The sequence below is a fragment of the Anguilla anguilla genome, chromosome 16 (genome assembly GCF_013347855.1).
Source record: "Anguilla anguilla isolate fAngAng1 chromosome 16, fAngAng1.pri, whole genome shotgun sequence".
Taxonomy (NCBI): Eukaryota; Metazoa; Chordata; class Actinopteri; order Anguilliformes; family Anguillidae; genus Anguilla; species Anguilla anguilla.
This window is the reverse complement of record NC_049216.1, coordinates 13,726,377-13,740,987: the sequence shown is the minus strand read 5'-3', so window position 1 is coordinate 13,740,987 and position 14,611 is coordinate 13,726,377. Positions and strand designations below refer to the sequence as shown.

At 40.3% G+C, this 14,611-nt stretch overlaps 1 long non-coding RNA gene across 6 annotated transcripts in view; it reads left to right on the top strand.

Moving 5' to 3' along the window:
• The window catches only part of LOC118214916, a 99,962-nt gene extending 85,708 nt beyond the window's left edge, over window positions 1-14,254 (top strand). For 4 of the 6 annotated variants that reach the window (XR_004762720.1, XR_004762717.1, XR_004762718.1 and 1 more), the window contains one exon: window positions 2,561-3,304. This is a non-coding gene — a long non-coding RNA (uncharacterized LOC118214916). Of the gene's footprint in view, window positions 1-2,560; window positions 3,305-5,674; window positions 5,823-13,001 lie in introns of those variants that run through there. The other 2 variants (XR_004762721.1, XR_004762722.1) reach the window with 2 other exon arrangements.
• Window positions 14,255-14,611: the final 357 nt, after the last annotated feature.

Genomic DNA, 14,611 nt, shown 5'->3' with positions numbered 1-14,611 from the left:
AATCTTCTAGATTTGTCTGTAAATAGCATGCATCCCATAGTTTTACATGGAGCATTATTTGTTATATTTTTTTCCCCATGGATATTGTGAATGGGCCTTCACTCTGTTGTAGAGTTAAGCAAGCAAATCCTTGGAACAACATGCTTTATGCACTGATCATAATTTTTTAAAATTAATTGCTAGAAAGTACTGTTTTCTGAAATGAGCAGGCATTATTGGATGGCTACACTGCTTCATATGTTCTTATTATTGCATAAGTGTAGCACACAAGAATACTCATTATATCAATGCCCTGTAACAACACACGGCTAGGCGTATGTCTTAAGATTATCTGCGCTTTCAGCCAGGCAGTGGGTGAAAGATGTCATCGTGATCATTTGAAAAATCCATCATCAGAGAATGGTATTGTTTGCTTGAAAACTGGTTTGTACTCAGAGAAAGAAAGCGGAATGAAAGGGCATGAGATGCTGTGAAATGGATGCCATGGTTCTGAATGCAGTGGGAGAGTAAGAAGAAGACACAGAATCAATTCACACAATCAATGGATAGGAGCACAAGAAATCAATTTACATGTGTGAACGTGTACATATGGTGTGCTTTCACATAAAAAAAACAGGCGTATACCTGTATCTATATGTCTTATGTAAAATACGTCTTTTCTTTTTTTAATTCAAATATAGATTGTGATGGGTGCTTATGAGGTTCCCCAATTTGTCAATTTGAATGTACCATGTACTGTCGAATGAGCTTGTGGGTTTAAGGTTTGTGTATGTGGGTGTAGTCATGTCTCACCACCGCCACTGCACAGAAACCAAAGAGACCGGGGAGTAGAGAGACCTTTAAAGGTCTATAGCAGGTGTATCCACCGCTAATTTAGGAGCTTTTTCCTTTATGCAAAAGTCTGGCTGTTGAATAGAAGACCCCTGCTACCCGGATCGATTCTCAGCCCGCACAAAGCATTTAGACCATTTTGGTTGAGGCAAAAGAAGCGACTGCTTCAATGGACTGGACACAGCAGGTAGAGTGGAGCCCACTGCCAGGGCCAAGGTGGTGGCGAAACTATCTTTTCAACAGTGGGGGGAAGCAGATGGGGCAGCAGGGAGGGGCAAAGGGACTGGAGGGATGGGAGGGGAGGGGAGGGGGGGGTGCAGGGGGAGGGGCCATGTGCTCCAGCCAGCCCTGCCCCAGCACTTCATCATGAAGTGGAGGCTCAGAGCTCTGTCAGGCCAGCAGCCCGCGATCTCGTCTCAAGGTGACAGTCACCCCTGGCCTCTCCTCAGGCTCCCGGTCTCTCTGTCCATCCATCTTCAGACAGCCTGACACCGGCTTCTCTCCCCCATTTTACAGCCAACCAGCATTTCCTATTGATTTATTGATCGCAGTCTGCCTGTGGAAGCGGCTCGGTGCAGACTGCGCGCTCTCTTTCCCTTTCGCTCTCTTTCACCCTGCCTCCCTGCATAGATTTTTTTCTTTTTTTTTCTTCTTTTTTTACCCTCTTTCTTGTGTTAGCCCTCTGCACCAAAACAGGAATTAGAGCATGCAGGTGCACTACTGCGGGGAGTGGTGATCAGCTTCTCTCTCTCTTTCTCTCTCTCTCTCTCACACACACACACACACATATACTTCCGCTCTCTCTCTATCTCTCTCTTCCATACCTTTCATTCTTTCCTCTCTTCTTTTTCCTTATTTGGTGAAGCTGTTTTCCAACTGTTTATGTGAACCCGTGGTACTCCGAACCCTGAACATAACTTTTTTTGCCTTCAACTCTTCAATAGTTGTAGTCTATGTAAGTTTTATATTGAAATTTTATATATCTTAATATTTGAAATAGCTAAACATATAGATAATTTTGGTATATGTGTTTTCCAGCATTTGTTATTCTGTGTCATATGAAATAAGAAAAGCATTGGCTAGCTTGTGTGGAGTGAATTGTTTTTAAGTGCTGTTTCTACGTTACACATTATTGATCAATTTCTATTCTGACAACACTTTTTTGCAAGACCTTGTGAAACTCTCAAGACTGGTTTTGCATTCAGTTTACAGCATGGTTTACTGCAGTTTTTTTTTTTTTTTTACCTTTCTTTTCATTTTATATTTGCTCTGCAATGAATATGCTGTTGTCACGTATTAATTAGGAGCCGATAAAATTGTTATTATAACAATTTCTAAATCAACCACAAATTTCAATCCTTTAGATGAGCAAAACGTCCATCCTGTCTCATTCTCTCAAGTGTTCTCTCTGTGTTAATGGATTGGATTATTTGATTGACCCTGAAGGTGATGCATTACTTCTCCGGGTGTTTAAAAGCATGATCCTTTCAACTGGAGTAACATGAAAAAACAGGAATAAAAGAAGTGTTGTCCTCTGCTCTGTTCACCAAGTCAGTAACACCACACACCACTCCAATTAACAAGTCACCTGTATTCTGTCTTGCACTGCCCTTGGTTTTGTTGGAAATCCATATCTGAGGTTGTTTATAGGGAAATATTTGTTCTTTCAGTGTGGGATTTGATACTGGGTTAAGCATGACTGAATGTCTTAATTTCATTATTTTTTTAGATGCTGAATCTGGAAAGGTAGAGACTGGAAAGGGCTGCTGTGCTCCCAGGGAATGACATTTTCAGCAGACAGGCAGGGAGAGTGACTGAGAATAAGTGCCCCTCCCACTCCCCCTGCACCCATGGGTCTCACAGGGAAGGTGTTTCCTGGGTTCTAGAATATTCTCACTGGGGACAGCCTCCTATCAGCCACAGGTATGTGGGCAGCAAGACCTATCAATCAGGACCCACTGTGAGACTTTGGGGATATGTTAGATATTAGTCCTTGCAAATGTGAGAATCTTGGCTGGAAAAGTTCATAATGCACCTCTTTTTGCTTGCTCATGTCAGGCTGTCTGCTACTATTCTTCCCTCTGCTCACAGGAGAATTGGGATTTGTAGTTTTTATTTATTTCTCTGTGTGCTGAAATGGTTTATTATGGTCATGCAGATTTCAGTTGCATAAAACACAAAACGCTGATCATCTACATCTGTGATAAAAGGGATTAGTATATAGTAACCAGTATGAAATTATCAAGAAACCAACATTGCAAGAGGAACATTGCAGAAAAATATCAGTTCTTACTTAGATTGAGTCATCCATCAGTTCATTGAGAGAGCCACCTATTAAAGGGAAGGGACCATGCTAGTTTTCAACAGTTTCCCAACATTTCATCATCAGTCATTTTTATATCATGTCAGATTCAGCTGGAAGCCTGTACAGGAAAAGTGCTTTAAAAAATTTTAAAAGCATATTGCTTTTGTGTAGAAAAATAATACATTTTTTATGTCTATAACTTTTCAAGTAATTGTTTTTAAAATGATGCCCTGAATAAAGTTTAAAGTTATCAAATGCATCTAAGATATTGCATACTCCACTTAAGCCTGGTTCCTTGTTTCTATTGCATTTTTCTCAGCAAATAGCATTAAGTTCCAGATAAACTGGCTGTAGCCTATATTCTGAAATATAACACCTTTTACAGTTTTTAATATTCTGAATCAGAATGACTTATAGAATACTTCAATGTTGAATAATTCATTTTGGAGAGAGGACATTGATCCATTGCCAGAAATAGTTATGTCACCATGTCAGGATCAGTGTTTCACCATGCTTGAAACCACTCCCTCTCTGTCCTGCATATAAGCAGTTCTAGGCAAAGTGGCTATACTGTAATTGTGGGTGTGCAATACTAGCTTAATCATGTTAGAAGTGGAGGCAGAGCATTATATTTGTTAGTCATGGGTTCCAACTGCAGGTTGAAAGTAAATATATATATATATATATATATATATATATAATTTTTTTAAAGCAGCTGCAAGTGACTTTCAAAATGTCCTTCAACCACTCATGGTTCCAGACTTGGAAAAGGGAAGCTTGCATCTCCAACAGCTTTGACATGGCAAAGTGAGCATGTCGGACATCACCCCAAGTCCCCCCACACACGCCCCCCCCTCCCCCCAGCCCCACCACCTGAAGGCCACTCGTTGATTGGGGGCCTCTGGGATGGCACACTTCAGCTCCAGAACTGACTGACTGGTCTGTTCACTGAGGCATACAGAGACAGACCCAGCTGCTCTTCCACAAGATCCTCTCCCTTCACCAGGGCTAATGCGCATGCACACAGACGCCAGCGCTTCACCACCACTTCTCATATTCCACGTACCTCACACCATCCAGAAACCTCTCAGACCGTTCCTGCTCTCTTGTGGGAATATTTGCTTTTATGTTCTTCATTCTAACTACCATATACTTGTTTCATGAAATAGAAAGCCAGCTGCTTTCCATTGCTCATAATCCTGGGTTACCCTGCAGTTAATGCAATTAAAACCCAGGCTACATTAATCATAGCTGCAGTCTCTGTATGATACCTCTAATGATCGTGTCAAATGTACTGACATGTCTTTCATAGCGTGCTTGTTTGTTGATTACTGTGTTATTTCTCCTTTACCTGATGGAAGATATATACCTAATCTGTATATTTAAGTGCGGTTGTCTGAAGCTGGCACTGTCTGAAAACACTGACTCGAAATATAGAAAGGGTTTTTTTTCCAGGAAGTTTGATTCATCACATTCAGGGAGATGTTTTGTGGCAAGGTAGGAGCCTCTAATAGCAGATTTCAGTCTGAAGTAGCCTATATGATGTACTTAGTTTTTTCTTCAGGTCTCATAGCAATTAGTGTATTTGTCAACTTTGTGGAAATGAAATCAATGAAAGAAGAACAGAAAACCAGGAAGCCCTGAATTAGATTAAAGGATGTTAGCTCCATTATGTGCGTTTGGTCCTTATGAGAGGCTCCATTATGTCAGCGGTGCTCAGAAACTCTCTGTCTCTTCACATCGAGATATCTTGAGGGCCGTCACAGATATAATAATTGGTCAGGAGGATGCGGACAATCACTTCCGCCAGCTCTTACCCCCCTCAAGATGCTTTCCTGGAATGAACCTGCCATTGGCCTTGAAGCAGCCGCAGTCCTGGCTGCCTTTAAAAGCCTGGAGGAGAGCAAATGAGCCTGTGAGGGTAGGGCCTAAGGAGGGCTAATGGCTGCTCTAGAGATGAGCTGACCTGCCTCACGTCTCCCAGGGCTGTCCAGAGGCCCTGTTTCCAGCATGTGAAAGGAGGCACTCATCAACTCTGATCCAACGGCCATTTTTCTAAAATAAGAAAAGGTTTTCTCAGAATTTTCTTTCTTTGGTGGGGAAAAAGGCCATTTGGGCAGAATACATACACAAGTGTGTGTGTGTGTGTGTGCATGTGTCTTTTGTATATGCTGAATGAGAGAGATGCTGGATTTATGGAGATAAATCATAAATTATCAACAAAAAGCAACATCAGCAGACATGAATAAGTTTTGTGTCAGAGAAACTGCATCCTGACGTAGTTTTTAAAAAACTTATGTGATACAGGCCTACTCATAATATTAAAATGTCTGTGGTCCAGTTGAGCAATATTTACCCAGTCATGTTTATTTGCAAAGTTCCATGATTTTATAGCTTCATTTTACAGTGTGGACACACACACAAAATATAATTTCCCATACTTCTCCCAATCGCCACACCTGTTTTAGACTCACATACTCACACAGGATTGTGGGCTAGAGTCAGGTGAGAGGATGGCCCTCTTGTTGTCTTGTTAAGTGCTCAAGGTCTTGTGGAGATGGAGGGCAGCTGATACAGGCTGATTGGATGATGGAGGGCAGCTGATCCAGGCTGATTGGATGACCTGTCCAGAGGGGCCTCCAGGGAAGGCCCCAATGTGGCAAATTAGAGTGCCTCCAGCCAGGAGGTCAGTCAGTTACCCCTCCCCCATACTCTCTTTTCTCCACCCAGCTTTGCTGTTAATATTTGTGTGTGTGTGTGTGTGTGTGTGCGTGTGTGCGTGTGTGCTCGTGCCTGTGTGCATGTGTGTGTGCCGGTATTCAGTCAACATTTGTCTTTAATTAAATGGTCAACAAATCAAGCTTGGTATGTATTTATAAGTTAAATTAATGGCAAAATGTTTATTGAATTGAGACAAAAATGTGGTGTGGGAGAGGTTATGCTTGGATATACACTGCTTTATTGCCTGAAAGAACAGGAGGGAAGCTCTCTTGGCCAAGTATATCAGCACAACTCTTTATGATTGTCTTTTCCTTCAGCGCCCTGTGTGTTCTGGTGTTCTCAATGTTTATTTTTAATGCTAAAAACCCTTCAAATTTTTGAATGAGTGTTCAAGGAAAAAAGAAGTCAGTAAGACCTGTCTGATAAAACTGTTATTGTGAGACATTAACATGGTCGAGACTAGAATGAGCATGAGGAGAAAGGAAGAGACGGCAGGGAAGGTGAAGTAGCTGTGTTTGCAGAGCACACTGCCGTCTCCCATGCACCCCTTGCACGGCCATGTTAGGTGTGCTCGCCAGCATCCAGAACGAGAGTCGGCCATGACACTCTTCTGAAAGTTGAACGCCACTCTGCCCCCATTTTTTCCGCTCTCAGACCAATTAGGTGGAGCACAGGGAGAAAAGACGGGCAGGCTGGGGGATGTGGCGTGTGTCCACACTTGATTACTCTAATGAAATGTCCATTGATTCCTATAGATTAATGTGAGAGGAGCAGCAGCTGTAGAATGGCTAACACCTCTGGGTCTACCCCTGGGGAACACGGGAGAGGAAAGGGGAGGATAGGATACAGAGGAGGAAGAGGAGAGTAGGGAGATGAGTGGAGAAGAAAGAGAGGAGAATGTGGCCTCTGTGTCTGGGGGATCAAGTAGGGGTGTGGGGCATAGTCATGTACAGTGCAGGACAGGGTGTGGCTTGAGGATGCATTTGTGTGTGTTCGTGTCTTTTTGTTTCTGTGAATGTGTGTTTGTATGCCTGCTTGTACATTTGTGCATCAGGGCAGCATAGTTCACCGTATTAAGCCATTCAAAATATGTGCCTTCCATAAGGGAAATGTGTATGAATGATACAATCACTGCCACACTAGGAATTAGATTAGTTCAGATGCAAGTGGCCTCACTGCACCTGTCAGTTAATTGGGAGGTTCTGCTGGATTTAGAACCACAGTCTTGTGTTTTTAGTCCAGAGTGCTCTCTCTCTCTCTCTCTCTCACACACACACACACACACACTCACCTGCTCTCACTCTCTCTTTCTCACTCTCACCCTCTCTTTCTCTCTCTCTTTATTTATTACATTTCCTTTACTTACCACTTCCTGAGTTCACTCTACTGTGGCCAGATTGGCCAGAGGCAGACCATGTGCCATTGATTTTTCCCCCTCCCCTCCTTCCCTGGGATTTGATAGAATAATAGATCCGTGGAAACAAAGAAAGGAGATCTGTGGCCATGAAAAAATATTCCATCCATGACTTTTGTGTGGCCATTTTGTCCTGACTGTTTTTTTTTTCAATTCTGCTTAAACTTGAAATTGAAATTATATAACATTGTTTATTATTTAGTGTTATCTACACTAATACATATTTAACCAAATAGAAATATTATAAAGATAAAATAGAAGAATCATTAGCACAAAGGCCTTTTTTGAACCCAGTCTGCTTCCACATCTATTTGAACTGCATTTATTTGAAGTCATCAACTGCAACCAGGTCTCTGAAACACTCTTTTGAAGAAGTCTGAAAATGATCAACACCATCCATACCTTTTGGCATTCAGTATTTCTGCATGCATTCAGTAATAGCATTGGATGCTTCTTCTAAACTTCTGTTATACATTTGATGTTTTATCCACTTAAAGGTTCATTGTGAAAGATGAAAGATTGTCCATTGCCTTGAAATTCAGAAAATTACATTGAAAGCCCTGTATTATTTTCTAAGATCATGTTACTACAAATAAATATGGTTGGTCAAACAGACAAATTCTTCTACTGCGCGGACATCTTCATGCCTTTCTGCTTAATCAAATATGTTAAATAAAAATTGTTGCAGAGTTTCCCCATTGTTCTCATGCTGACAGATAGCTTTAGCACAACACACAAGCCCATAAACTCAAATAGCCTGTCAATATTATAAATATCTAGATATTAACATCTCCCATGGACTGGAAATGCTTCCAGATTGCCAGACCTTTCAGCGTGAGTCATATCAAAAGCAATGTGTTGAGTTAATTTGTATTGAATTGTTGCTGTAATTTGAAGACAATGAGTTTGGGGCTCAAAGTACACCAATTCAATAACTCTCATCTCAAGACTGGAAGCACGGCCTGATTGACAGCCGAAGTGTGGACTGCTGGACAATGCAGTAAAAGATATCCTCTGTACGCAAGGATCCTGTGACAAGACAATTGTTGTCAAATGCAGATATCATTTCCCTTTTTATGCTGTCACAGAATAGATTTGTTGAGATTCTTAGACTTTTTTTATCCAAAGCACTCTAGTAATCAAATTGATTATATCTCAAAGTAGCTATATGTAACCTTGTAAACAGTTTCGGGTTTTTTATGATTGGCATGTAAAGAAGCAAAGCTGATTCTGTGCCCTTCATGCACTTGCTGCCCAATGAATGTCTCATCTGGTGCCATTTCGAACCCAAGGACATTAATCAATAGCAGCAATCTTCTAAGACATCACATACATTCAACTTGTGTATCTTATTTGTTGTTTATCTCACAAAATTCACCTGCTTCCAGTTGCTGTCTGGATCTTTGCTTAGTGTCCCTTAGTAAAGAGCACAAATACCAGTTTGAGAACAGGTATATTTGAGATTAAATAAAATCTTTGTTGACCTTTCTGTCTGCGTTTTGTTGGCCATGAGCACAGTTTGACTATACAGGGCTGTGCACTGGATAAGTGTGCATTTTCAGTTCTTTGACTTGATCAGTGTGCATTATCAGAGCTGTGGCTTGATCAGTGTGCATTTTCAGGGCTGAGCCTGTAGTGTGTATCTTCCTATTTTTAGAGCTGTTCTCTGTTTACAGCCATATAAAATATTTAGAACCATGTTAACACTTTCATCGTTTTATGACTTGATTTCCATTACCATATTAACTGTGAAGGACCTATTGCTGTAAGTTTCAACAAAAAGTGCGCCTGCATTCTTTGGAGGTAGAAAGATCAGATCTGAGCTACAGACCTACAAAAACAAAATAAGCATATTGTAATGCCACAAGATGATGAAATAAATGTAGAAATACATTTATATTTCTGAGTCTGTATGATTTAGCTTAGTTGTAATCTTTCAGTTATCACTTTTTTTCCACCTACGTAAGCTTGTCATAATTACATGCTTCCCATAAGGTGAATGAAGGTACTTATTTGAAGAAGGAAGACCTCACATGGAATAGGGATGTTATCACAGCTGTGTGTCTGTGCTCATGGGTGTACGTGTGCTTATGTGAATGCCCGTATAGCTCAGAACGGCCCATAATGCCTGTATGGTCCTTGTCACCTGAAACGGAAAGCAAGGGCCTGCCATTACCCTCTCCCACTCTCATTGAACAAGGCACTGTGCTGCTACCTGCATGCACAAAACAGTCCTATAAAACCTGGCGATACCATAAACGAGCAATAAAAGGCTTAGATAATCAAACACTGGGGCATTAAGCAGACTCATCTCCATAATGACTGTGTACCACTATTGTGCTGTCTGGCAGCTAATCTCTCCCAGGCTGACCTAATTGACACGGGGGCTTTTGATAAGGTAAACTCTCATCACCTAGATTAGGCACTCATTATTACAAGTATCATTATCCTTACCACTAGTTTTGATCAGGGAGCAGTTTCTCTTGGAGATGTATGTTTTAGGCTGTCCCAAAGCGTTTTTCTTTTTCTCCATAAAGAGGCAGATTGATAATCTGGCAAATCATCCCCTTTTGTTAGTAATTTGCAACTATTAGGTCCCAGAGTGCCATTAGACAAATGATACCATTTGAGACCAAATGCAGAGCAAAGGGCTTCCATTTATCTTTCTAAATTAAAACTGCAAAACTGCAAATCAAAAGGATAGGATTATGCTCTTAATGGGTTTCACAACTGGTTTGCATTTTGCACTTATCTTCATATAACAAATATAAGTGTCTCTTTTTTATTTACATAATATTATGACTTAGGAGTGACAGGCATTTATGGCAAATATAGCATTAATTAAGTAACACGAGTTAAATGTGTTTTTCAAGGTTAAGGACAACTCCCAAAGCAGATGTTTTTAAATTAGCCACATATTTACGGTGAATTTAATCTATGTCAGAGTGTGAAATTCATTATTTTGTTTCACTCAAAAGAAAAACAAGATAATATCAGATTTGAAAATGTGTACCTGAGATTTGTAAGAATTCAAATTTTCTTTCTAGAGTGTAAACAGTGACACTGCTGTGTCAGTCATTGTCATGGTGTCCGTCCGCAAAGCTGACCAGCTTGGGGGCCCTGGCCATTGACATTGAGCTGAAAGGTCACTGGACACACAGAAGGCTGACCAGCTGGCCATTTCCATTTCAAAGATGCTATCAAAAAGCCAAGAGGCGGTTGATCCTATGGCCCCTGGACAACACACTCCCCTATGTGTGTGTGTGTACGGACACACACATACATATAAATACATACTTACGCATTTTAATATTTCTATATATGAGACCAGCTGTGGGAATTGGTAGAAATGGCTATGCAGTTCAAATCTAAGGAAAATAATGAATGTAAGTAAGTAAGACTTAAGTAATGGTGAGCCATTTGGTGTCCAGTTACCAGTCACCAGGAGCAACGATTCATTTTCCTTAGAAGACAATAAAGCATAGATAGCTCTCTGTTTGTCCCATATTTTTTTTATGTATTTCAAATAGCATTCCTCAGCTGTGAGACATCATGGCAGGAGTAACACAGCATCAATGTAACACAGCTTTCCTGTGCTCCTCAATCTGGATCACCTAGGACTGTGATTGTCAGCTCACATGACCAGTAGACACAGGCCAGGATTCAATACACAGTTGTTCTTAGCCTAAAGTTTAATTCACAGACTTATTAGGGTAATACATCAGCATATATCTGCCAGAGAGGCAACACATTTGATGCATGAAAATGTCCTGCTCAAAAAGTGGTCAAGTCGTAAATATCTGAACCTTTTTTGCATATTATTTTTGTATTTTTATTTTTACCAGCTGAACTCACAAGTTAAAGCCATACTTACTAGCTCTCTAGACTCATGCTCTTTGGTTAATAATATTAAATGCTATCTTCTTAATAATATTTATAATATATAAAATATGTTGTTATACTAATATGATGGTTTACATTTTTTCACCAGAAATTGAGGTCTGTGCTCATCTACTTCCATGAATGTGGAAACTTGGCTGCAGTTTGCCTTTGTGCTATAATGTAAAATGTAGTTATCGGCATAGGCTGATATGGCCAGTGGAGTATTTCTATATCATACACCCCTAATTAATATATAGGTTCTACCATGGAAACTGGACTGTGATGGAGGAACCTTTTAAATAAAAGTTCTTGGTGACCCACTAGAAGTCCTGCAATGGCTAAAACACAGTGAGGCATACATTCAACATCTAACACCAATTTCTCATTCTGCAGCAACACTTTTTCACTTTGCCATAGCCTCACTCTAAATTTTAAAATTACATGAGGGCTGAGTCACTGGGGTTTTAGAATCACACTGTGATACACCCGAGTCAGAAACTTCAGCTGTTCCTCCACTATGAAAGTATTCAGCTCAGCTGTATAAAATGGGGACATGTGAAAAAAAATAAGGTAAACAAAAGAAGACAGGAACTGAGGATTATATATGTCATGGTATGAACATGATGACCATTTTGTTTGAGACATTTTGTAGCAGACTCTATCTGCTAAGGAAACCGATAAGATGAATGACTTACAATTATATACACAGTGAGTTCCTTGTTTGGGACAAAGGCGTATTATTTTCTTGATTTAACTCTATTCCACAATTTTACATTTGTAATCAATCAATTTGCATGTGGTCAAAGTGCAGATTCTCATATATATTTCCATCATGTGTTTCTGATTAGTGAGTTGTGTTCAGTTGCTTCCTTAGTGCAGGCATAAGAGAGCTTTCAGTGTCTAGGCTTGATTATAGGCCTTTGATTACCTTTGGAGTCTATTATTGGCATTTGTCAACATAAGGACCAGGGTTGTGGTAATGAAAGTCAAGGAAGCTATTATGAGGCCAAGAAATAAGAATAAATCAGTCAGACATAGGCCAAACCTTGGGCTTACCAAAATCAACTGTTTGGATCATCCTTAAGAAGAAAGGAGCCCTGGTGAGCTTAATAATTGCAAAGGACGTGGTAGGCCAAGGAAGGCCTCTACAGTTGATGACAGAAGAATTCTCACCTTAATGGAAAAAAAATCCCAAACACCTGTCAAGCAGATCAGAATCACTCTTCAGGATACAGGCGTGGGCATGTTCGTTACTGCTGTCCCATAACGACCCCTGTCATAAGTTTTGTTTCCATTTGTCTCTGTTGCTTGTGTTTCATTCTTCTGGCTTGTCATCTGATTGGTCATTTCCATCTCCGGTTAATCTGTTTGAAAAAGTCACCATTTGCCGCTTACCAGTGGAGACTAGCTCTTCGAACTTGTGCCCGGTAGTTTGTTCATAGTGATTGCTTCATTTGACTTTGCATATTTAACCCTATTTTTGTTTGATTCTGATTCCCGTCTAGCCCTTTGCTAGGCACATATTATATATGTATATATATATATATATATATATATATATATATATATATAAACATAATTATCAAACTGACTAATTTAATTCCCAAACTCCTTCTGCAACAATGCTGTTAGTCCCTGAAAGCTGAGCAGGGCCATACATTCTGCAGCCCAAACATTTGACAGCATCGCCAACATCAGCAGTCACCCCACCTAGATAATGTGGTACTCTCTGACGAGCCCCCGTCTCCTGGAAACCGCGGAGAATCTCTTGCATTCCTCAACCACTTAGTTATTGATTATCTTTATAGTTCACGCTGAGTAAAATGCCCTCCTCTATCTGCTCCCCAGGCACAAAAGACACAAAGGCGGATGAAACGCTGCATTTCATCCCAGCACCTGTGTGCTGGGCTCCGCCAGCCATTCTTAAATATCACACGTCTAATTCAGCACAGCCAGACCATTTCAGATGGCCATCAAAAGCAAAAGAGTACAGATGGATGCAAGATAAAGGCTTGTTACATACCACACACGATTGGGTTTCATTTTCGCGATACTGGAAAGCATTTAAAATGTAATTGCTTGCATACAAAAAAAGAAAGCCTGCATTTTTGCTTGTGGATGACAAAGATGTCCTTCTGTCGTGTGTTTGTGTGTATTTGTACAATAGTTGATTTTGCTCATGTTTCTATTTTTATGTTGGTTAATTACACCCAATAGAATTTGTGTGGGTTTGTATGTATATGTGTATGCTGAGGGTGGAATGGTGGGTGGATATATGTTTCTCTGTGTATGTGCATGTGTACAGGGCAATGAAGCATGCAGGTATGTGCGTATAACCAAGTTCCAATCCATGTACAATTCACATTCTATTGCAGCTGCAACCTTTTTGCACACGGTACATTTTGATGAAGCTTGTGCCCGCTAAGTGGAAAACAGATATCCATACTTTGCAAGTCACCGTAATCCTATAAATGGCAGTTACACAACACAGGAACCTGTGTAATCTCCTTTAACACCTACTATTAATGTTCCTCCTCCAGCTCCGCTCACCATAATCCATGTTATTTGGACCTATTTAAAATGACCCCTTGTACCTTCAGACTCTAGCACTCTGCCAAAACTCCCATCAGGAAGGAAGTGAACATGCAAAAGGGGAATTTAAATGAGTATTACTGGGAAGCCTGGATATCCCCACACTAGGACATCAACTGCATTAACATCCAACGTATTTGCTCAAAGTGACATCATAACTGCCCTTGCTGGCACGTCGACCACACAGCACACCCAACAGTCATGTGTTGTTGTTTTGTTTATGTTTTGCATAGTAGAACACAAAAGAACACAAAGAATCCACAGTGAAGGCACTATCTATCAATTTTAGTCTACGTGTAGGACCGTGATCATTAATTTATGGTTGTTTATCTGCTATCATTAAATTATAATTAACGTTCTTTCACAGTATGTTTGATTGTGATGACAAACATGGTTAATGTTTACATGTCTTCTGGAAGTAACTTCAGGAAACCATTTTTAGTGTTTATGGTGGACTTTGTATTTATTGAAATATTTAACGTATGTAATGCAACTTTTTAAACATGTTTATTAAATTATTATTTTATGGGGTTTTTTTGTTTGTTTTGTAATTGCTTCGCAATAGATATATATTAGTTTGCTAAAGGTTACACTAGAGTCTTAGAGGTGCATTGATGTAACCAAAGTATTTGCTGACAGAGGATTTAATCTTGAATCCTGAAACCCATACACAATAATGCCAACCCATAGGCCAGTTGCTTGGGTGGGTATGGGTCCCTTTGAGTATTCAGCGTTTACCATTTGAACTTGTCTTTCCTGCAGCAGCAGGCCGTTTTGTCCTGGGGTCAGTGACCCCCAACTCCTCCTTCAGCTGCACGTGAACCTTAATTGAATGGCAGATGGTCCGCTTATATGAGCTAGTGCAC